The sequence below is a fragment of the Myotis myotis genome, unplaced genomic scaffold (genome assembly GCF_014108235.1).
Source record: "Myotis myotis isolate mMyoMyo1 unplaced genomic scaffold, mMyoMyo1.p scaffold_m19_p_5, whole genome shotgun sequence".
Taxonomy (NCBI): Eukaryota; Metazoa; Chordata; class Mammalia; order Chiroptera; family Vespertilionidae; genus Myotis; species Myotis myotis.
In genome coordinates this window covers 53,377,905-53,400,623 of record NW_023416357.1, presented here as the reverse complement: position 1 = coordinate 53,400,623, position 22,719 = coordinate 53,377,905, and the positions used below count along the sequence as shown (strand labels likewise).

At 36.2% G+C, this 22,719-nt stretch overlaps 1 protein-coding gene across 15 annotated transcripts in view; it reads left to right on the top strand.

Annotated features, from left to right (window-relative positions):
* Nucleotides 1-22,719, top strand: part of FAM172A (family with sequence similarity 172 member A) — a 382,386-nt gene that overhangs the window by 162,119 nt on the left and 197,548 nt on the right. The window lies entirely within an intron of this gene.

Here is a 22,719-nt window from a genome sequence, read left to right as displayed (position 1 = left end):
TCAGTGTGATAGTTTATATAAGTCTCAAAAGCAGTTAATAATGCACTGCACGAAACATCAGTCTTCATCTCGAGTGGTGATAGTTTTAATGTGTTGTTTTTCTACAAGCAACCACCCATCCACCGTGTCTCAGCTTAACTTCTGTGGGCAGATAGTGGTGGGAAGAGTAATTAATATCTTAATAAATATTTAAGCTAGAATATTTGGGGATAGTGTAGTAAGGGAACTCTGTCATTTGCTTTTTTCTTGCCCCGTGAACCTTTGCACTTTGTAATGCTAGCAGCATGAAATCGTTACAGCAGTACTGCCCAAGGAGTTCTAATTCTGCAGGGGGCACAAACAATTTTATTTGCACTTTGACACATTCTGCTTGATATACACTGTGTATTATATATATGAAACAGACTCATGCAGTTTTCAAAGCCCTTTTTTATGGATTCTAGAAATATAATTTAATAGTAAAGCATGTAAAAAATGCTACAGGGTATATAAAACAGTAAATTGATAGGTTCTTCCAAAGTGAACAATTCAGAACATTTAAACATAGATAATTAACATTTTATAAATTATACAATAAGATAGTATTAAAGTTTGAGATTATTCAGCTTGAGCTATTTTTACATTTACTTTAAAAGCTCATTAATAAAAATAAACTATTTTATACTACCTTTCACAGGAAATACATGGCTTTCAAAGTTATTTTCTTGAATATACTTCTAGTTCAAGGCATAATCACTATACTTCTGAGAATGGTACTCAAAGTATTCAAGACATTTGATTATATGTCATTCTGTTGAGTAAGTAATGACATGTAAATAGTAGTGAAAGCCACATATCAATTCTCAAAACCCCAAAACGTGTTCTTGACCAAGAATACCCAAAGCACATCAAACAATGAGCCAAGAGTAAGTTTTGCAGATTATAATATTTAAATTTCTGAAAAGCATCTTGTTAATCAATATATTATTGGGGTGGGGGAGCAGTTAGACTTGGAATCAGTAAGGAGCTTGCTTTTCCTAATGCAGTTATGTTACTGCCTTTCTTCCTGTGACTGCATCAGGGTCATATCTCCTTCTCTATCGATTGTCCTCAGCTTTTTGTTATATGATCCAGTCTATCAACCACAATCTGAAGGCAGACTTTTATAAAAACTGTCTCTGATATCCAAATCCCAAATGCAGATTATGTAAGGTTTATGAAATAGAGAAATCATTATGAGTATTCACTTGCTTATGTGAAATGCACACCAAGTGATTTTGGGTATTGTTTTTTATTTCTTCTTACACAGTTTCTTTTATTTGCCTATGATATGTACAGATTAAGCATCTATGTCTGACATCTGTCTAGTAGGTTTTATCTCTTCTTTTCTATTTTGTCTTTATCTTGTCGCCATTGCTTTGATTTTTTTCTTTGTTCTCTTGTATGTGTGCATTTTCTTTATTCTGTTTTTCACATCTGTTTAGTTTATCCCAGCATCAATTTTTTTTTTCTTACACCAAGGGGCAATGTCTTTTTATGTTGCTTCATTGTTAAGATTTGCTCTCTTTCCCTTTGTCATTTTCTTTAATTCTTTTATCTCTTTTACACTTCTGCCATTTTTACTTCTTTCCTTATTATGTCTTTTTGCCTCTTTCTTTTCCCATTTCATTTAACAGTCTAGATTTCCATTAAAAGGGCTAAAAGACAGAAATAGTCTCATGTAAGTAACACAGCTTTATACTTGATAGTCTTAGTTATGAAAAATGTTATTTTTCTTAATAAATACCTTTCTCTTAATATCTCCTAGAATTGTGTAAAGTAACAGAGTTAAGCTGATAGCTTTAAACATACTTCTATGTAGTAAGGCATGATCTTATAGTAGGAACGAGAAGAATGCTTCATTTTGTATATAGGGTTTTAATTCGTGGGTAATTTTGATCCACTTAAGAAATAAGTTCTTCTAGTACTCTTCTTCTATCTTCGTAGCTCCAAATAACAAGGGTTTATAATTTTCATACACAAAACATGGCATATGATGGGGATAAATTAACTTTTATTTATATATAAACATTTACATTAGAAATTTATCATTTATTCTTTGAAACAACTCTGTGAGGTAGGTGGAGCAAATAATTTTATCCTTATTTTATAGTTAAGGACACTGATGCACAGATGGTCCATTTTTGTCTAGGATCACTTAACTAATAAGATGGTAGAACTAAGTTTTAAAACCAGGGCTTCTAATTAATGTACATTCTTGCTCCCTTTCTTTTTTACTAAATTGTTCTAACTGTTTGAAAACAAAAATATGTTTCTGAAATATGAAAACTAAACCAATTGTAATGAAATCCTGATATGATATAGTAATACATGTGATTATTATATAGATTTTTTAACCAGTTATCACTTAATAGACACTATTAAATGTCTATAAACAATTTATATGTAATATATTTATAATATAGAAATAATAAATAAATTGTATTATATTAAAATACGTTTTCTCTTTTAATAGAATCACTAATATTGATTTAATTTTACAGATGAGGAAACTTGATCAAAACTTAGTTTCATGAGTTTAGGCACTTACTCTGTTTTGCTGACTGCCGCATCCCCAGAGCCTAGAACAGAGCTTTCATAATGAATATTTATAGAGTAGGACCTTCACAATAAATTTTTCGTTAATAATGTGTTGGAGCCAGGATTAAAATCCCAAACCATTACTGCTTTTTAAAATATGCCCTGCATTATTAAAGCATGCTACATGATTGCTCCCCGATCTAGTGGCTTAGAATAAATTCTAAAAATTAATGGTAAAAAGTATGTCAAGATATATTTGATACCTTGATTGATCTATACATTTTCATCTGAATATATAAAAGTTGGATATTCTGTTTTCCTTTTTATCTACATCACCTTGGTGCTAAAATTATGGATGAAAATGGAAATATTTTATTTTGACCTACTGCTATTTCTGTTTTACACACTTGCCAATAAGAATACAGGCAGACTGCTGTACTTGTACCCTATATACACTTTGTGCTTTCTGGGATCTGTAACTTTGCTTCCTATTACTGCTCTTAATCCGATTCTATCCATCTTATAGTTCCAAGCTGATATCCCACATTCTCCACACACCATAATCAGTGACCTCTCCTTAATATGATTCTTGGAAGTTATTATGTTTAGTTAACTTATATGGAATTTGTCATGTGCTATCTTAAAACATTGTCTTTGTCTCATAATATTATTAATATTACCAATTTATTTTTCATGCCTTCCCACTAGATCTTCCCAGAACCCTCTAGATCTTTGAGCATGCTTTATAGATTTTGGAATTGCATGTCAATCCCTATGGAGAAGTAGATATGAGCCAGTTTTCACACTAGTACAGAGCATACTGTGAGGAAGTAAGGAACTGATATGACACTACACCCACACTTAGAATCCAATCCCCTGAAAGGAGACCAGAACAAAAAGACTAAGCCTTACTCTAGCGATACCTAGATAATGTGACCTGCAGCATAGGAATGAGGGTTATTCTGGCATCAAACGGGACCATAGAAAGACAAGTACTCCAACTAAGAAAGAAGACCAATTAGAAGAATTTTATAGTTTGTATTCCATATAGGTGGATATACGCAAAAGTGATTTGAGGCCAATTTATGAAATACTGGGTTAAAACTTTTTTATTGTCTCTTCCCTAAGAGACCTAGTTGTGGGCTATGGTGATGGGAAGTAAAGAAGGAGGATGATTAGACCAGAGCATTTTTTTTTTAAATGCTTAAAGTGGAGGAGGGAGAGGAAATTATATGGCCACACAAGGAAAAATTCAGATGTGGAGGAGACATTCACAGAATAGGAATCTTGGCAGAGCCTGGCATTACACATTGAAGATACTCAAATATTTATGAATTGATTGCTTGTTGACATCCATCACAAAAATCTTATTCCTTAACATGCAAGATATGTGGTGTCTAGTTTTCTGACGGATTTTTTTCAGCATTCATGTGAATTTTTGCAGTTGTTCAGAAACAGCTAACTCCAATAAACTGAAGCTTTCTTTTAAAAAAATATGTTTTTGATATTCTGACTTGGGTTATGTCCAAAATATTGGTGAAGGCTGATAAATATCCTTTCTTCTCCTCTCTGCCTCTTCTCTTCTGTGCTAATGCCACTGGAGTACTTTCTACCTGATGTTTTTGCAACGAAATTCAATTTATTTATATTACAATAATGATTATTTAACCTCTGAGACCATTTTTATTTTCCTAGTATATACAAGTATTTGAATTTTCTTTTTTTCTGGAATTCAGTAAATAGCCAAAATCTCTTTTCAAATTTTAGCAAATATCTAGTATGTACCAGAAGAAGTAAAGTAGAATCCAGGTCTAAAATCTTACGATTAGCAAAGTGTAATTTTATTTTACTTGCAAAATGACTATAAATAGATATGACTCACTATTGGATTATATTGCACATTTCTAATGTATTAGGAGCAATGCTTGAGAGATTGAAGTACCTACTGTTTCATGTGACAACTTTCCTTAAATATGAAATAATGTACTTTCTGGCATATATTATGGCTTAATAAGGGGATTGATTTGGTCTAGGCAATAAACATCATGTCAGACATTCCTGGCATGAAAACCTGCTTAATATGTTTTGTAATAAGACAGAATTTTTTGTTCTTGAAAACATCTGCCAACTAAATTCAAGAGTGAAGACAGAAAATGTCATCAATTCAGTGGTAATCCTATAAATTTAGTTTCTTTTTGAGCAATACATATCAAGATACACAAAATTTCCAGTTTTAATCACCAGTGGTTATAATACTTTGTAAAACGATATAACAAAAATATTTTATTTTTGTATAATGTGTTAATTAATTCATAATGAATTTTAATATTTCAACAGATAAAAATTTAACAAGCATCTTGCCAACAGATCATTTTTTAAAGCATCTGTTTTTTAATGTGTTGGGTTGAGACTGAGTCAAATGGCTAAATATGTACATATATTCTTTTTAAAAACATATTTTCACCCCCATAATTATAGATACACTATTTTTCCCCCTCAGACCACAAGGGGTTGCTGCTGTACATACTGGATTTTGCTTTCCTCAGAAACTGAATACCCCAATTACGCTACATCTTTTCTCTCTTCCATTTTTTTTTTCCCTTAGTCCAAAATCTCTTAAAATATAATCGGAAAGAAAAAACAAAACAAAAAATTGCCTTAACACGTTAAGCGCCCAGTCAGTCACTGGTGACTGACACTATACTTTCCGTCCAGAAGACAAAACAGGCTGGGTGTTTAACATGTTAATTAGTAACTTAATAATCAGTATAAGAATTTATTATTTTAAATACTAGATGCCCGGTGCATGAAATTCATGCACGGGTTGGATGTCTAGGCCTGGCAGCCGGCTGCCAGCCGGGGCCTTCCTTTGTTCTGCGCTACCCCCAGTGGTCCGCACACGTCATAGTTAGCAGTTGAACTCCCACTTGATCGAACTCTCAGTCGGTTGAACTCTCGAGGGGACAATTTGCATATTAGCCTTTTATTTTTTTTGATATTTCACATTCTAAGGCCTTTACATTTTTTCAAAAGAACTTAAAACGTATAGTCATTTAAGGCAGATTGTGATAATAACTATTTTTATTTCTGTTTTTGTGTCTGAATAACTTTCAGAATCACACCCATTGTGGAGAGATAGAAAGTGTAGAGTCTGCCCTGGTACATGGTTAGAGCATCAGCTTGTACACCAAAGGGTCACAGGTTCGATTTCCAGCCAAGGGCATACCCAGGGGCTGAATGAAAAAAGGTGAAGTGATTGGAAGTAGGCAGAGGTGGGCAAAGGGAGGATATGGGGATCCAGCATGATTTAGCTTTGGACAATAGGCGCATGGTGCAGTGTGCAAGTGATGTTTTGTTGAGTTGTACACTTGAAACATATATGGTTTTGTGAACCAATGTCACCCCAATAAAGTGATTAAAAAAAGGAAATCAATGAAATAATTAGGTCTTTAGATTTAGGACAAAACAACAAACCAAATTGGTCAGTTTTGATGTGTGGATTCTGCCATAAATATGATGCAGTGGAAAGAATAAGAACTTTAGAATCAAAGAGATGCATGCTGCAATCTTAATTTTGTCACATACAAGCTATGATTTTGTGCAAGTCACCACTCCTCTCTGAGTTTCAGTGTCTTCATCTGTAAAATAGGAATAATCATAACTATTACGCTGTTGTAAGTAATAAATGAGATAAATTAACATATGAAAACAACCAGTGGGATATCTGTATATCCCCTTTCCTTTTTCTTTCCTCCATACACCCATTTCCTTGGGAACTATGGGGAGAATTATGGCTGAGTGAGGTCTATCCCAAATGGTTTATAATCAATGCTTCTCAAAACTATTAGGTCTCAGGATCCCTTTACATGCTTATACTCTTTTTTTCTTATTTTTTTTTTGCTTTAAATAATTTTTTATTATTTAATTACAGTTGACATACAATATTATATTAGTTTCAGGTGTACAACACAGTGATTAGACCAGGGGTGGACAAACTTTTTGACTCGAGGGCCACAATGGGTTCTTAAACTGGACCGGAGGGCCGGAACAAAAGCATGGATGGAGTGTTTGTGTGAACTAATATAAATTCAAAGTAATCATCATTACATAAAAGGGTACGGTCTTTTTTTTTTTTTTTTTTTTTAGTTTTATTCATTTCAAACGGGCCAGATCCGGCCCGCGGGCCGTAGTTTGCCCACAGCTGGATTAGACATTAAACAATTTATTAAGTGGTCATCCCAGTAAATCTCGCAGCCATCTGGCATCAAACATAGTGGCTGTTCTGTAACTATTGATTTGTACTTCTTAGTCCCTTTACCTTTTTCACCCAAGCCTCCAACACTACTCCCATCTGGCAGTTGTCAAATGTTCTCTGATCTGTAAATTTGTTTTTGTTATGCTTGTTCATTTATTTTGTTTTTTAGATTCAATTGTTGGTAGGTATTTATTGCCTTTTTACTATTTATATTTTTTTATCTTTTTTTTCCCCGTCTTCTTAAAGAAGACCCTTTAACATTTCATGCAATACTGGTTTGGTGGTGATGAGCTCCTTTAGCTTTTTTTTTTTTTTTCTGGGAAGTTCTTTATATGTCCTTCAGTTCTAAATGATAGCTTTGCTGGGTAGGGTAATTTTGATTGTAGGTCCTTGCTTTTCATCACTTTTTTTTTTTTTTTTTAATATATTTTATTGATTTTTCACAGAGAGGAAGGGAGAGAGATAGAGAGCTAGAAACATCGATGAGAGAGAAACATCGATCAGCTGCCTCCTGCACATCTCCCACTGGGGATATGCCCGCAACCCAGGTACATGCCCCTGATCGGAATCGAACCTGGGACCCTTCAGTCCGCAGGCCGACGCTCTATCCACTGAGCCAAATCGGTTTCGGCTGCTTTTCATCACTTTGAATATTTCTTGCCAAATCCTTCTGGTCTGTAAAGTTTCTTTTGAGAAATCACCTGACAGTCTTGTGCGAGCTCCTTTTGTCGTTACCCTTTGGCACTTTAATTACAATGTGTCTTGATGAGGGCCTCTCTCAGTTCATATTGTTTAGGACTCTCTGTGTTTCCTGGACTTGTATGTCTATTTCCTTCACCAAGTTAGGGAAGTTTTCTGTCATTATTTTTTCACATAGGTTTTCAATTCCTTGCTCACTTTCTCTTCTTCTTCTGGCACCCCCATGATTCAAATGTTGATATGCTTGAAGTTTCCATATTATTGAGAAGAGGAAAACAGGTTTTATGCAATGCTGCTATTGTAAATTTGGCAGTGAGGCATATTTTCCAATTAAAAGGAATGTATACAATTCAATCAGCCCATATTTGTTTACATTTTATATAGAGTATATTTAGGAATAATATTACTTATAGGAGAAGGATTCTACCAGAATAAGGTGCCAAAAGATAGTAACTGAAACTTGGTAGGTATTTTTCAGAGACATAACAAGTTCAACTAGTTTATTTTTAGACGTAGAGGAAACTGAGATTAAGAGAAATTATGTAATTTGTTCAGGATTGCACTGTGATTAGTGACAAAGCTGGTGCTGGTATTTAGGTTGTTCTATTTACCATTCTGATTATTGAAATTATCATATTAGAAACAGGATTTTTTCCTCTATTCCTATTCAGAAGTGGCTTCTCTGTCCTTTGTAGCTGATGGTGTTGATGTGGATTGAGGGAAAAGAGAGAGTATTTGTGTGTGTGTGTGTGTGTGTGTGTGTGTGTGTGTAGATTATTAAGCAGGGAAAAGGATAAATGAGCATTAAGTAATTTAGATTTAAACCTAAAAGTTACTTGAAACAATATTTCTCACATAATCTATTTTAAGATCTAAGAGGAACAATATAAATTTGAAAATCTTGATGCATCATATGTGAATTATGATGTTAACTGTACTTAATTCACTCCTAATGTTCTTTGTTTTGATTTCACAGAGAGTGAAGAAAATTCCCTCAGAATTTTTTGTGCAGCCTGCATATACAGTAATGCCATCAAAGAAAAGCTATTCTTTATGCATATATAGCTCAGTCAATTAAAGATTACATATATTATCTTTTTTCATTGATTTTAAAGCCTTTTATCACATTTTAACATCTCTGAATTGGGGATGCATATTAAACCTTAAGGGCACATTATGGATTATTTGGTGACTTTTTTTTCTTGATAGTACATAAAACATTGGTATCTTTCAGAATTGACTGTATTGTAGATGGATGGAATATGGTATCAAATAGGCCTGCCTCATTACACAACTCTAAAGGGACATAATTCTTATCTGGCACCCCCTAGAATTGTGCTGTGTGTAGGCTATGTACTATGAATATGGCCTGTGGGATAGCCCTAGTAGAGATGAAATGGTGGTTAATTTTTTTCTTATATTTTATCCCATATTTGACCCCATAAATTGTACAAAAATCACTTGCCTACTGCTTGGCAGGTAGTGACTCCTCAATAACCACATTGAGAGCAGGTTTGAATTTCTTCCAGTATCATATGTGATGTTGTTGAGAAGAGGTAGGTCTCTAGATAGTAATTCTAGGAAGTATTGACTAAATAAGTGTATTAAATTGAGATGTTGGCCCCTAAGTGCCCTCATTGTTTGCATAATGCCTCTTACTTGAAAAATATTTTGGCACGTTTAAGATATCTAAAATACTATTAGTATGATAAAAGTACAATATCAGCTATAGGTTGTATTTTGTCACTGTACCTTCATTGATTTTTGTACCAAGACCCAAGTGATATTAAAGATAAAAAGTGGGAGGAGAATGAAATTTCTATTTAAAGCACATGAAATTAGCCAGGATATCAAATGTATCTTGAAACTGAAAAAAAAAAGTATATCCTGTTGAGTGGCACCACCTTGAATGGATGTCTTTGCATTGCAGCTCAGTTGAGCCCTATTTACAAATGTCATACTTGCCCAGCCTTTTGTGTGATACGGGCATAGAAAAGCCAGAATTCTTGTTCTCCGTGGGGCTCACTCATAATCCAATAGGGAGGCTAAAATGTTCATAAGCAACTCTGATATTAGGCCGATTGTGGTAAATATTTTGAAGCAGTTCATGTGTACATTGTAGGAGTACTAGAAAGGGAAAATGTGTTTTTCAGTGAGGACTCTAAGGGTCCTTTCACAACTATTAATAGTAAAGTTCAGATACTTAAATGATTAATCATAGACCACATTGAATTTTAAAGTTTGAGAACTACCTTATTAAATCCAACTTATTATTGCGATGAGAACCTCTATTTTTAATTTTATTAAATTTATTGGGATAACATTGGTTAAGAACATATAAATTTCAGGTGTAAAACTTTATAATATGACTTCTGAATACTCTATTTTGTGTTTCCCACTAAGCCTACTTCTACTGTATTTGACCCCCTGTACCCTCTTTATCCTCCCACCCACCCCACCCCCATTCTCCTCTGGTAAGCACCATTCTGTTGTCTATATCTGTGAGTCTGTTATTTTATTTGTATATTTCTTTTGTTTGTTAATTTAAAGCTTTTTGTTTTATATCCCACATATGAGTGAAATTGTAAGTTCTCGTCTTTTCACATCTGATTTATTTTACTTAGCATTATACTCTCAGGATCCATCCATATTGACACAAATGACAATATTTCATCTTTTTATGGCTGAGTAATATTCTGTTGTATATATGTACCACATTCTCTTTATCCAATCATCTATTAAAAGACACTTTGGCTGTTTCCATATCTTGGGTATCTATAATAATAAAAGGGTAATATGCTAATTAGACCAGACATCTTCCAGATGTCTTTCCTGAGGAAGCTGGGGCTGGAAGGAAGCCAGCCCAGGTCCTGGTGAAGCTAGCCCGGGTCCCGGGTGCCGGAGGGAAGCCAATGCCAGCAGCTGGGGGAAGGAAAGCCTACTCTTGCACGAATTTTCGTGCATTGGGCCTCTAGTTGTGAATAATGCTGCAATGAACATAGGGATACACATGTTTCTACAAATAAGTGTATTCAATTTTTTAAAATAGATACCTAGAAGAGGTATTGCTGGGTCATATAGTAGCTCTATTCTTAAATTTTTGGGATACCTCCATGCTGTTTTCCAGAGTGGCACCAGTTTATATTCCCCGTGTGAGAGGTTTTCATTTTCTCCACATCCTCTCCAACACTTGTTATTTCTTGTCTTATGGATACTAACCATTCTAACAGTGTGATTTGGGATCTCATTTGAATTTTCATTTTCATTTCCTTTATAACTAGTGATGTTGAGGATCTTTTCAAATATCTGTTAGCGTTCTATATATATTTCTAGGAGAAGTGTCTATTCGGGTCCTCTGCCCCCTTTTTAATTAAATTGTTTGTTTGTTTTTGTTGTTATTGAGTTGTATGGATTTTTTATATATTTTCAATATTAACCCCTAATTAAGATGTCATTTGCAAATATCTTCTCCCATTCAGTTGGTTGCTTATTTTATTGGTGATTTTTTTTTTACTATTGCAAAAACATTTTAGTTTGATATAGTCCCTTTCTGCTGGAAGCCAGTCCATCCTTGCTGCTTGACACAGTTGCTGCAGGGAAGAAACATCTGCACAGCATATGTTTCAAGGGACCTGGCGTATATGGCATACTGTTCTTAATATGTTTGCTCCCCTTCTTGGTGCTATGTGTTTTAACCAGGGTCACCTCTCCGAGAAAGGTTATTTCCTCGGGTGGGAATTTTTCCCTGGAGTTAGGGATTAACAGGACTAAGGAAGGGAATAAATCAGTAAAACCCCTTTACTAAGTGCCAGGCGGGTAGTTAATCACCTTAACTATGAGCAATCACGCTTAAGCTATATAATCTTTACTTAGGATAATCTCCTTCTGTTACTTCCTTGTAGCTTAACAGAACAGTAGAGTAGTGACCTAGGAATGGAGATAACAAACGCCCTAACCTTTGGAGTAGAATGGATAGGATTAAGATCAAATGGTATAAATACAGATGTAACAGGACAATAAAGAGAGAACCTGGCTAGAACCAGGCTGGAGAACCTGGCTATGCTGATCAACTGAACTCTGTCTCCGGATCATTCCTTCTTCGCCAACTCCGTCCACACCTTTTGGAACCCCTGGACTTGCTGGGGCAGGACCCCGACACCTTTCATTTTTTTTTTCTTTAACTTCATTTGCTTTGGCATCAAGCTCCCGAAAACCACTCTGAGATCAAGGTTCATAAATTTTGTACCTACATTTTCTTCTATGTAGTTTATCATTTCAGTCCTTAATATTCAAGTCCTTAATCCATTTTGAGTTAATTTATGTGTGGTCTCTTATAGCACTCTAGATTCCTTCTTTTGCATGTGTCTTTACAGTTTTCCCAACACCATTGAATGCTTTGGGCTCCTTTGTCAAAAATTACTGGCCCATATATGTGTGGGTTTATTTCTTGACTCTCACTTCTGTCCCTGTTTGTGTCTGTTTTTCTGCCATAATTATACCATTTTGCTTATTGTAGCTTTGTAGTATAATTTGAAGTCAAGTGATACTTCCTACTTTGAGAACCTCACTTTATATGATAACTAGAGGCCCAGTGCATGAAAATTCGTGCACTCTGGGGTTGGGGGGGCAGATCCCTCAGCCTGGCCTGCGCCCTCTCGCAGTCTGGGACCCCTTGGGAGATGTCCAACTGACGGCTTCTTGCTGTGGAAGCGCACTGACCACTAGGGGACAGCTCCTGCATTGAGCGTCTGCCCCCTGGTGGTCAGTGCGCATCATAGCGAATGGTTGTTCCGCTGTTAGAGTCAATTTGCATATTACCCTTTTATTATATAGGATTCTCAGTATGAGTTATTTTATATGATGTTATATGACAATTTTTGTTAAATATTATAAACCACTTCAAAATTTCACCACTTTAGAGGAATTAATTTTGTAGATGTTTTTGATACATTCGGGGAATTGTAATATTTCAGTTTTCACTAATGTAGCGGTGTTTATTCTTGATTTTTGAATGGTTTTGACCTTAATTTTAGCACAAATGAAGCTTATTAAACATATAAAGAGCATTTCAAAACTGCCAAACCATTTAATGTTCCTTAACTATTCTTTTGTTTTACTGGCTCCACCAAATGATTTGTGGTTTATTAATTTTATATCTGTGCTAAAACGAATGTGTACCCTAACACATACCCATACACAGCCTTATTTTTTGCCGTCTTTTATGTAGGGAGCGGCTCTAGAGGTAAGCCTCAGATTAACCTGTGGCAGAGCCACAAACAAGTCCCAGCTTAGGGGGCACAGCCCTCTTAGCATAATTAAGCTTGACCTTATCGCCACCCTCAATCCTTCCTGGGTAGCTAATGTGCTGTGTGAGATGCAGCAAGTGCTGCCAAAACAAGTGAAACTCACAAGAACATTGTAACTATGTTGACCACTACCTTGTTTATCTCTTAACTATAAAATAAAGCCTCAGCTTGCTGAGTGGATCCTTCTCTGTGGAGTCATCCAGACACAGGAGATCCACCAAGCCCCAGCTATAATCTCTTTGGCTGTCTTTTTTTAATCTTTCACCGCTCCTCCTCAGGCTCACCACACCCTTGGCTGTGCTGGCACAGCACACTTTTATATTGCATTTAGTGTAATTTTTAGCACTTTTCCAAATGAAGGATATTATTGAGGTTATATATTTACTCCACAAAGTAGATATCTAATTATCTAAAAGAAAGGCTTAGCTTTATTTTATTTCTTCATTCTCAGGGCTTAAATGAAAATCTGTTTAGCCAGGTTGTCAGTGATAGGATTATCATTTGCTTTACACTGGAGTCTCTGGTTTATTTTGTGGTTAAGGAAGTAAATCAAGCTGCTTAAGACTTTCTGGGAAATTTGTTGACACTGTTGTGACCTGAAAATATTGTTACTGTTTTAATCATCAGACTGAACCATTGCCACTGAAACCCGATATGACTTATGTACCTGTTAAACAAAGAATGTATAGATAGTTGATTTTGTAAATATGTTCTGGCATAAATAACATTGATTATAAATCATTATTAGAGAAGTGATAACTTACAACATTTAATTTTAATATTAAGAATATTGGTAAAGATATGAATATTTAACCTGTCTTTATTTATATGTTCTAATATAGTAGTAGCCAACTGGTGGTCCACGGACCACTGGTGATCTGTGAGGTCCAAAAGGTTGGCGACCGCTGTTGTAATATACGTTAGTTCCAAGTTCTCTATCTGTATATATAAAAGCATAAGCAACCAAATGACCGGTCGACCGGTCACTATGACGCTCACTGACCAGCAGGGGGGAAACCGCTCAGTGTAGGAGCTGCCTCCTGGTGGTCAGTGCCCCCTGGTGGTCAGCAGGAGTGCTGCTTAGCTGACCGACCTGTCCCAGTGGCCCACTAGCCCAGCAACAACCACTCACTCCCGCAGTAGTCCTGCAGGTCCAATCTCCAGAGAATGGGCCAGGCATCAATGGACCGGTGCCACTGGCCTCCTGGAAGTCAGCCTTGGGCACCGTGGCTGCTTCCCCTCCCTAGACGCTCCGCAAGGAAGAAATGATATAAAAGTGGCCTCCAGGTGGTTCTCGACAACTGCCACAAATGTTAGCAGGATGGATCTGGATCCCAGGCCGCCAAGGTGTCCCACTGCCCAGCCGGAGGGCCGATTGTGTTCCAGCCTCCCCTATTCCCCTTAGAATGGGCACCAGATGCAGGGCTCACGGCTGCCAAGCACCGCTGTGGATGTGGGAGCCTCTCCCAGTCAGGACTGACTGGGCGCAAGCCCGCAGCAGGCGCAGTGGGGCCGGTATGAGTGGGAGCGGCAGGCAGGAGCAGCAAGTAGCGTTCGACTGCTGCTTTTGGCCCAATCCCTCCAGGCCATGCCGAGGGACCCCACCTATGCACAAATTTGTGCAACGGCCTCTAGTTACATATAACTGGATTATTTATGATCAAAAGAGTATGTTTTTCTAAATAAGAGAAATTTTATAACTATATTATAAATCCAGTGATTTGGGTAATATCTTTTGTTTTGTGTTACCTTATGTACATTATTAGATTAAATACACTTAAATGTGCTTGATTTGATTGGGAATCTAGAATAGACTCAGAAGAGGGTGACATTAATGATGTGACTAAATATAGCATCAGTACTAAACAATGGCCTCTGAGCAGATTGGTGTAACTTATATTTTACTAGAGGCCTGATGCACAAAATGTGTGCAAGAGTAGGCTTTCCTTCCTCCGGCTGCCGGCACTGCTTCTCTCTGGCACCCAGGACCCGGGCTTCCCTCCAACACCCAGGACCCAGGCTTCCCTCTGGCTGCCAGCAGGCACCCGGGACCTGGGCTTCCCTCACAGCCCTGGCTTTGTCCAGAAGGATGTCCGGTCTAATTAGCATATTATGCTTTTATTACTGCCAAAAAGAGTCTACATCAAACTTGACTAATTGTCCTTGGTAAGTTTATGATTCCATTGTTAGTTAGCTAACCAAATGATATTTTTAGAGAAGTTAAAAAAAAATACCTCAACCAATAAGTTGTTAAACATTTACTTAAGTATTAAACAGCACTGTGCTAATCACTTGGGATACGAGGATCAGCAAGACATGATCTTTACCATAGGGACGCAATAAGGGAGAGATGTACTAGATTGACAATAGTACTTAGGTTGGGGGCATGGTCATGGGGTGGGAGTAGAAGATCCATGGAAAATTTCCTGGAGGATGTGATGCCTAAAATATATCTTAAGTTATCAGAACTAAAAGAGGACAGTTGAAGTTCAGGAAAACAAGTAAAGGGAAAAGAAAAGGCACAGAAATAAAATTACTGATTTATAAAAAGTAATACCTAAAGAATATGTTGATTTTCAAAACCAATACAGTGATTTTTGTTTAGTTGCTTGTTATATATCTGAACCACAACTGGAGTTCAGTTGTTGATTGTGTTCATTTTAACATAACTATTATAAATCTTTCTGTAATTGGGTTCACAATATGTGAAGAAAATGAAAGTGAATATTTAACGTAGCGTGTGGTATATCATATTCCTCATCCCAATATCTGGCGATGTACCTGGCCCTGTACTCAGTTTTCACGTATATTTTTATCCAGTCTTTTAATTATTTTATTAATATACTAGAAGGTCGGTGCACGAAAATTTGTGCACTTGATGGGGAGAGTGCTTCAGCCCAGCCTGTGCCCTCTTGCAGTCCAGGACCCTTCGGGAGATGTCCACCTGCTGACATAGGCCCATGAGGGATGGGCCTAAACCACAGGAGGACATCCTTAGCACTGCCGAGGAGGCGGGAGTGGCTCCCGCCACCACAGTTGTGCTCGCAGCTGTCAGCCCAGCTTGTGGCTGAGCGGAGCTACCCCTGTGGGAGTGCACTGACCACCAGGGGGCAGCTCCTGCATGGGATTATGCCCCCTGGTGGTCAGTGCACGTCATAGCAACTGGTCATTCTCCGTCATACCGCCATTAGGGTCAATTTGCATATTACCCTTTTATTATATAGGATAACTATTTTAAATGTTTATTATGAAGTATACAACAAACGTGAAGTTTAAAAATAATAAGATGAACATTAGAATACCTACACAACTTAATAAATAGAGAGTAAAATCTTAACAGTATCTTAGAAAACCTCCTCCAGGCACATGCTAGAGAATTAGTGTTCCTTTGCTTTTCATTTTAATTTACTAAATAAATATTTTTTATAAATATACTTATTATTTGGTTTTGTCTTTTGCTTTTACCGTATTTATTTGCTTTGTGGGATTTATTTTTTTAGCACAACATCCATTTATATGCTTAGCAATAATTCCTTTATTCTTCTTCATGATATTTATTTACTTATCCACTTTACTATTGATGGACATTGGTGCTGTATTTTCAGGTTCTTGCTATTACAATCTAAGCTTCTAATGAACATCTTCATGTACCTCCTGGTGCTCATCTGTAAGAATCCTATATTCTGTACTAAAGTATAGAATTACTGGGTTAAAACTTCACTGGTTAATATCAAATTATTTCTGAAAGTAGTTGTATGAATTATTCTGTTCAGTCATATGTCCATGCCCTTTGCTTCACATCATTCACAAATCTTTGTGTTATCTGACTTAAAAGATTTTTGTCAGTCTGGAGACTATTATATGGCATCTCATTGTAATTTTTTTTAAAAAAAAAATATTTTTATTGACTTCAGAGAAGAAGGGTGAGGGAGACAGAAAGATAGAAAGAAACATCAATGATGAGAGAGAATCATTGATTGGCTGCCTCCTGCATGCCCCCTACTGGGGATTGAGCCCGCAACCCGGGCATGTGCCCTTACTAGAATTGAACCTGGGACGCTTCAGTCTGCAGGCTGACGCTCTATCCACTGAGCAAAACCAGCTAGGGCTCATTGTTGTTTTAGTTTGTATTTTTAATTATTAATGTGGTTATGTATCTTTTCATTTTTATTTTTTTATTTTTTTTTTATATATATTTTATTGATTTTTGTTTACAGAGAGGAAGGGAGAGAGATAGAGAGTCAGAAACATCGATGAGAGAGAAACATCGATCAGCCGCCTCCTGCACATCTCCTACTGGGGATGTGCCCGCAACCAAGGTACATGCCCTTGACCGGAATCGAACCTGGGACCTTTCAGTCCGCAAGCCGACGCTCTATCCACTGAGCCAAACCGGTTTCGGCAATCTTTTCATTTTTAGTTTGTCATCTATGTTTCCTCATCTATGAATAGCTTGTTTGTGCCTATTTTGTTACTGTTTTTATTCTTACTGACTTGTAGATGTTATTTGCATATTATAGATCACTCCTCCACTCTGGTTTTTCTTTTCACTCTTTTTTTTTTTTTTTTTTTAATATATTTTATTGAGTTTTTTTACAGAGAGAAAGGGAGAGAGATAGAGAGTTAGAAACATCGATGAGAGAGAAACATCGATCAGATGCCTCCTGCACACCCCCCACCAGGGATGTGCCCGCAACCCAGGTACATGCCCTTGACCGGAATCGAACCTGGGACCTTTCAGTCCGCAGGCCGACGCTCTATCCACTGAGCCAAACCGGTTTCAGCTTCTTTTCACTCTTTAGAAATCTTTTGAGAATATTCCTAATTTTAATATAATAAAATTTTATTCTGTATGGTTTACTCATTAATACCTTGTTTGAAAAGTTCTTATCTGAAGTCACAAATATGTCCTCCTATATGTTCTTTTATGTCCTTTAGAATTTTTACTTGCACAGTTAAGTTTACGTTCTATCTAGAATTGATTTTTATGTTTGAAATGAAGTGTGAATCAGTTTCATTTTCTTCCATGTTGATAATTATACTAAACCTGTTTATTCAAAAGACCATCCTTTCTTCAATGGTATTTAAGTGTTTTACTCACTAGAAATTTGTTCTTATGTTTATTATTAGCTATATCTCCTTTAAATTTTTTCCAAACAGTTAATCAGTTGTCCTAACACCATTAAAAATAAAATTCTTTTTCCACTGAAGTGCTATCTTTAACATAGGTTGAACTCTTACATTCTTGCTTTGTTTCTGAGTATTGTTCTGAACTTTCAAAGACCTGTCTACACTTGCCAGTGTCATTCCAACTTAATTTTTGACATTTTATTGTGCATTTGTATCTCCAGTGCCTCAATGTAGTAATAGCCCTTGTTTTAATTTCCTATTCTCTCCTTTCCTACACTGCAATTTAAGGTTAGAAATTTAGCCCTATTATACTATCACCACGACTATCTCTCTCCTTTCTCTCCCTTCCTCCCATCTTTATCATTATTAACATAAACATTATGTTATAGGATTATACTTTTTTACAGTATGGCGTTTCTTTTTCTAGAATAATTATTTTATATTTGCAAGTGGGCTGATAATTATATTTATAATAAATATTTGGCTTTATAAAATACCTATGTAACTATCAGCTCTCACTGCCAATCTTTTTATTCTATCACTTGCCAATGCATATGTGCTTAATTTTATTTCTTAGACAATTGAAATAGTGGACTTTAGAAGTAGTTTGGGTGTCAATTTAAAAATAGTGTTAAGATGACCAATGAGCAGGATGTGCTACTTGATTAAATGAGGTTTAAAGAAAAGGAAGGAATGTAAGAGGTCTCCCAGGACCTATCTACTCCATTGGGTTGTAATGAGAATCAAGAAGTAAGGTAGTTGAAGTCACTTTAAAGATTTATTTTTAAAATGAAATGTAAGATGTGTTCATGTTCATACCTTTGTGAGAAGTGAAATTTTAACCAATGAAATTACACAGTGACCATTGAGAAATAATGAACCTCTGGGGCTCTTCTGTAAAATGGACAGGTATGGAAATAAGTGGAAGGTCATAATTTCTAAACTTTTATGATTCCATGAAATAAAGAAATGATTCTTATTTAAATAACCTCTTCTACCATCCTTAAAATGAGCTACTTTACTAAGATTTTTCCATTTGTCTCAATAAGGCAAAGGAATACCAGTTTCTATTTTATCAGTCAGTTGTATCCTGTCTACAACATTCTCTGAAATATAAAAATACTTCATTGAGATCATCTGACAAAACGAGTGAATTCTACTCTGTTTAGTATTTATCTTTCAGTGCTACAGAATATATTCCTGGAGGAAAAATAATACTCAAGAATTTAGCACCCCTAATATTTAACCACAAACACAATTAATCTAAAATGTATTAATTTAATTTTAAAAATGTGTTGTAAACAATGGAATTAAAATTATTTAAATGGGAACTTTCTTACCACTGTGCAGTTACCTTCACAACACTTATCTTGAGGGAACATTTTGCCCAGTTAATTACTAAGGCTAGTGTATGGTGGTTTGGGGGGCGCGGGGGGGCAGGGGAGGTCCATATTGACTCCGAATGACAAATGTACATAGTATTAATCTTGACCATTCTGCTATATAGCAAAAATAATCAACATTTGCAAATAATCATAATTACTCCTAAAAGAGCCAAAAATTTTTATTTTTAGATCGTAGTTCTCAGAAAAATAATAGAGGCAAAGTCATAGTCAATTCCAGGAGCAGAAGACTCAATGACATGATCTAAGCAAGAGGAACTAGCTTTCCTGGCCCTCAAAGTGCCTACAGGCCCTCTGCTGTTCATAGCAGTTGGTCATAGGAAAGATCCCATCAGATACTTGAGCAGGTCAGTTACTGCCCACCTCACAAATGCCCACATGCTTCCCCACTTCTTGCTGGCTGTCTTCATGGCCCCTCCCAGCTGCACTGGAAGCTCTGGTTATAAATACTGTTCTCCAGATACAAATTGGATAAGAAACTGGCTTTTTCCTCAGGTATAATGTGAATTAGAACATCTGAAGGTCATTTTCAGGCCTAAGGTCTATTTTTACAACTAGAAAGAGTTGGTTGTTCTTATACACACACACATACACACATACTTGTATGTGTGTAATGCATACATGTGTGTTAGTAATTGATTTTATAACGTTATAGGAGTTTAAACAGAGCATGTGTGTGTATGTGTGTGTTTACATAAAAAGTACTGTAGGGTTAATTTAAGATTATGGGATCTGAAGTCAAAGAAACTCCACTAGCTGGATTAGGTTGGGCAATTGACTTAAACTCTCTAAGTATCAGTTGCCTTATCTGTAAAAAGGAGATAATAGTAGCTACTGCCCGGGGTATCATGAAGATTAAATGAATTAGAACATATTAAGCATTTAATACAATATCTAATTCAGAGTAAGTCCATGAAAAATGTTAGCTGCTCTTATCACTGTTTTCATGGGGTTAGGATTTCTTGAAAAATGTCATGCCTTTTCATTTTCTTTGTCCTTTTGTGCTGGCCTTGTTTTCACCTAGTATTTTTTTCAGCTTCTATGAAGTTCTCTTAAATTTTAAAAAATTAAAAAAAAAAAAAAAAGTAGATTTATAGCAATAGGAAAAAATAAAATATAAAAATATTTTACCTTTGGGACAAAAATTCACATATGTCAATCACTGTTCAAAATGGTATCTTATCTATTACTGGATTTATATAAGTAGTAGAGGCCCGAAACCAGCTCTCCGATATCCCCCAAGAGGTCCCAGATTGCGAGAGGGCACAGGCCCGATTTCAGCCCGATCCCTGCAGGCCAGGCCAAGGGACTCCACCAGTGCATGAATCCGTGCACTGGGCCTCTAGTATGCATATAAGATCTTTGGTTAATATCTTCCCACCCTCCTCCTCCTCCCTTCCCTCTGAGATTCATCAGTCTGTTCCATGTTTCCATGCCTGTGTGTGGAGTGTCTGCCCCCTGGTGGTCAGTGTGTATCATAGCTACCAGTCAAATGGTCAAACGGTTGCTTAGGCTTTTATATATATATATATATATATATATATATATATATATATATATATAGACTAGTGGTCTGGTGCACGAAATGTGTGCACATTAGAAGGGGATTAATTAGAAGAAATATTTTAATATTGCTATTTGCCCTTTCTCTATAACAGAAGTGTCAGAGATGAAAGAAAATTAGTAAAATGTATATGAAAATCTTCTTCCTGTCAGAGTCTGGGGCACGCTGCGGGACCCAGAGTCAAGTCCCTGCCCACCCGCGGCCTCAAAATTACGCGAGACCCACACCCAGCCAGCCCCACTCCCTTGGGCAAGATCCAGACCTGCCTGGCCCTACCCTTGTCAAGCCCCACCGGGGGAGGGGCGCAGTCTCAGGTCCCCTGCCCCAGCCCAGCACCATACAGCCTCAGGTCCCTGCTGATTGCTTGTTAAGGTTCGTTACAGGAACTCGGCTTCTGCTGTGACACAGCCATATTGTGTTACAGAAACTCTGCCTCCACTGTGGGCGCCGCCATCTTTGTGACGGCATGATAGTCAATTTGCATATTCCCTCTTAATTAGATAGGATTATAATCCTCAATTATGAGAGTTTTCTTATATTCTATTCTAATACAGATTTAGAAAGAATATTATTTGATTAGAAATTATTAGTAATTAATTTTATAAAGTTATGATGCTTTAAACAGAGCCTGTTCAGCCAATAAAGACATATATCTCTTATTTACTAAGATTTACATTTTAAGATTTTTTTTAATATTTCCTATAGTAAATATTACATGTTTCCTTTGGTTCAGTATAATGGTAATTCCATAACTCATGTTTATGAACACAATAGAAAATTTAATTTTTCTTACATTCTGTATTTTTTGCAGAAATTTTTTGTTTTTTTATTAAAGTGTGATTGATGTAGAGCATCATATTAGTTTCAGTTGTACAACACAGTGAAAGAAGAAAGTAACTTTTAATAAAATAATATACTTCATTCATCAGATGCATGCATCTAGGTGTGCCATCATTGTAAATCTGACAGCTATGAATGCAGATGGATAAAAATGTATTTTTGTGTTAAGAATAACTTTGTCTTAAATTTTATTTCCAAGTTACACATTCCTTTGTTTTATAGCCTCTGCTTTTCAAAGTATCTGTGGAAATTGTTTTTTTCAATTATTTGTTGGTGTCTTGTCCCAAGACCCCCAAGGTTTGGCCTGTGCTTTCTGAGTTAAGACGTGCTCCCAATTTTCCAGTTAGGTCAACCACAAACATTAAGATATGATAGGAGGTCAGTGGAAGAAATTCATATCAAAACAACTACTCACCATGTCATTATGACAGCCTGCTGTAACAAATGTGCTTCTGTTTTAACTTATGACAATTGCTAAAAGTAATTTAATCTGACAGAGGCAGGGTGTTGAAAGGCTCCTGGAGATGTCATAAAAGCGACCTTTCTGCCATGTGCTGCCAAAAGCCATTTTTAACAAGGAGCTAAGGAAACAGTGCAACTTCTTTTGTACTTTGTTAATTAGTTATTGATTTGAAACAATGCACTTCCAAATACTGTTAGAGGAGTTAGGAGTTAGATGCCAGCAAGGTCACCAGGTGACAGTCTAGCCCGGATAATATTTGTAGTCTATGAGAATTTGTTGAATCCTTTTGTTCTGTGATTCTAAATTGAGATTACCTAGTTTACTCAAATGACTACAGTTTTTACTTTATCATTCATCTTTTCAATTTAAAATTTTGTGTGTTAACAATCTGATAGTCATACTTTATTACATGATGTCACTCCAATTTATAGAATTTGTCACTTGTGGATTTAGTCTCAAAAAATTACATATTTTCCAGAGAAAGTGTATGTGGTTTGACT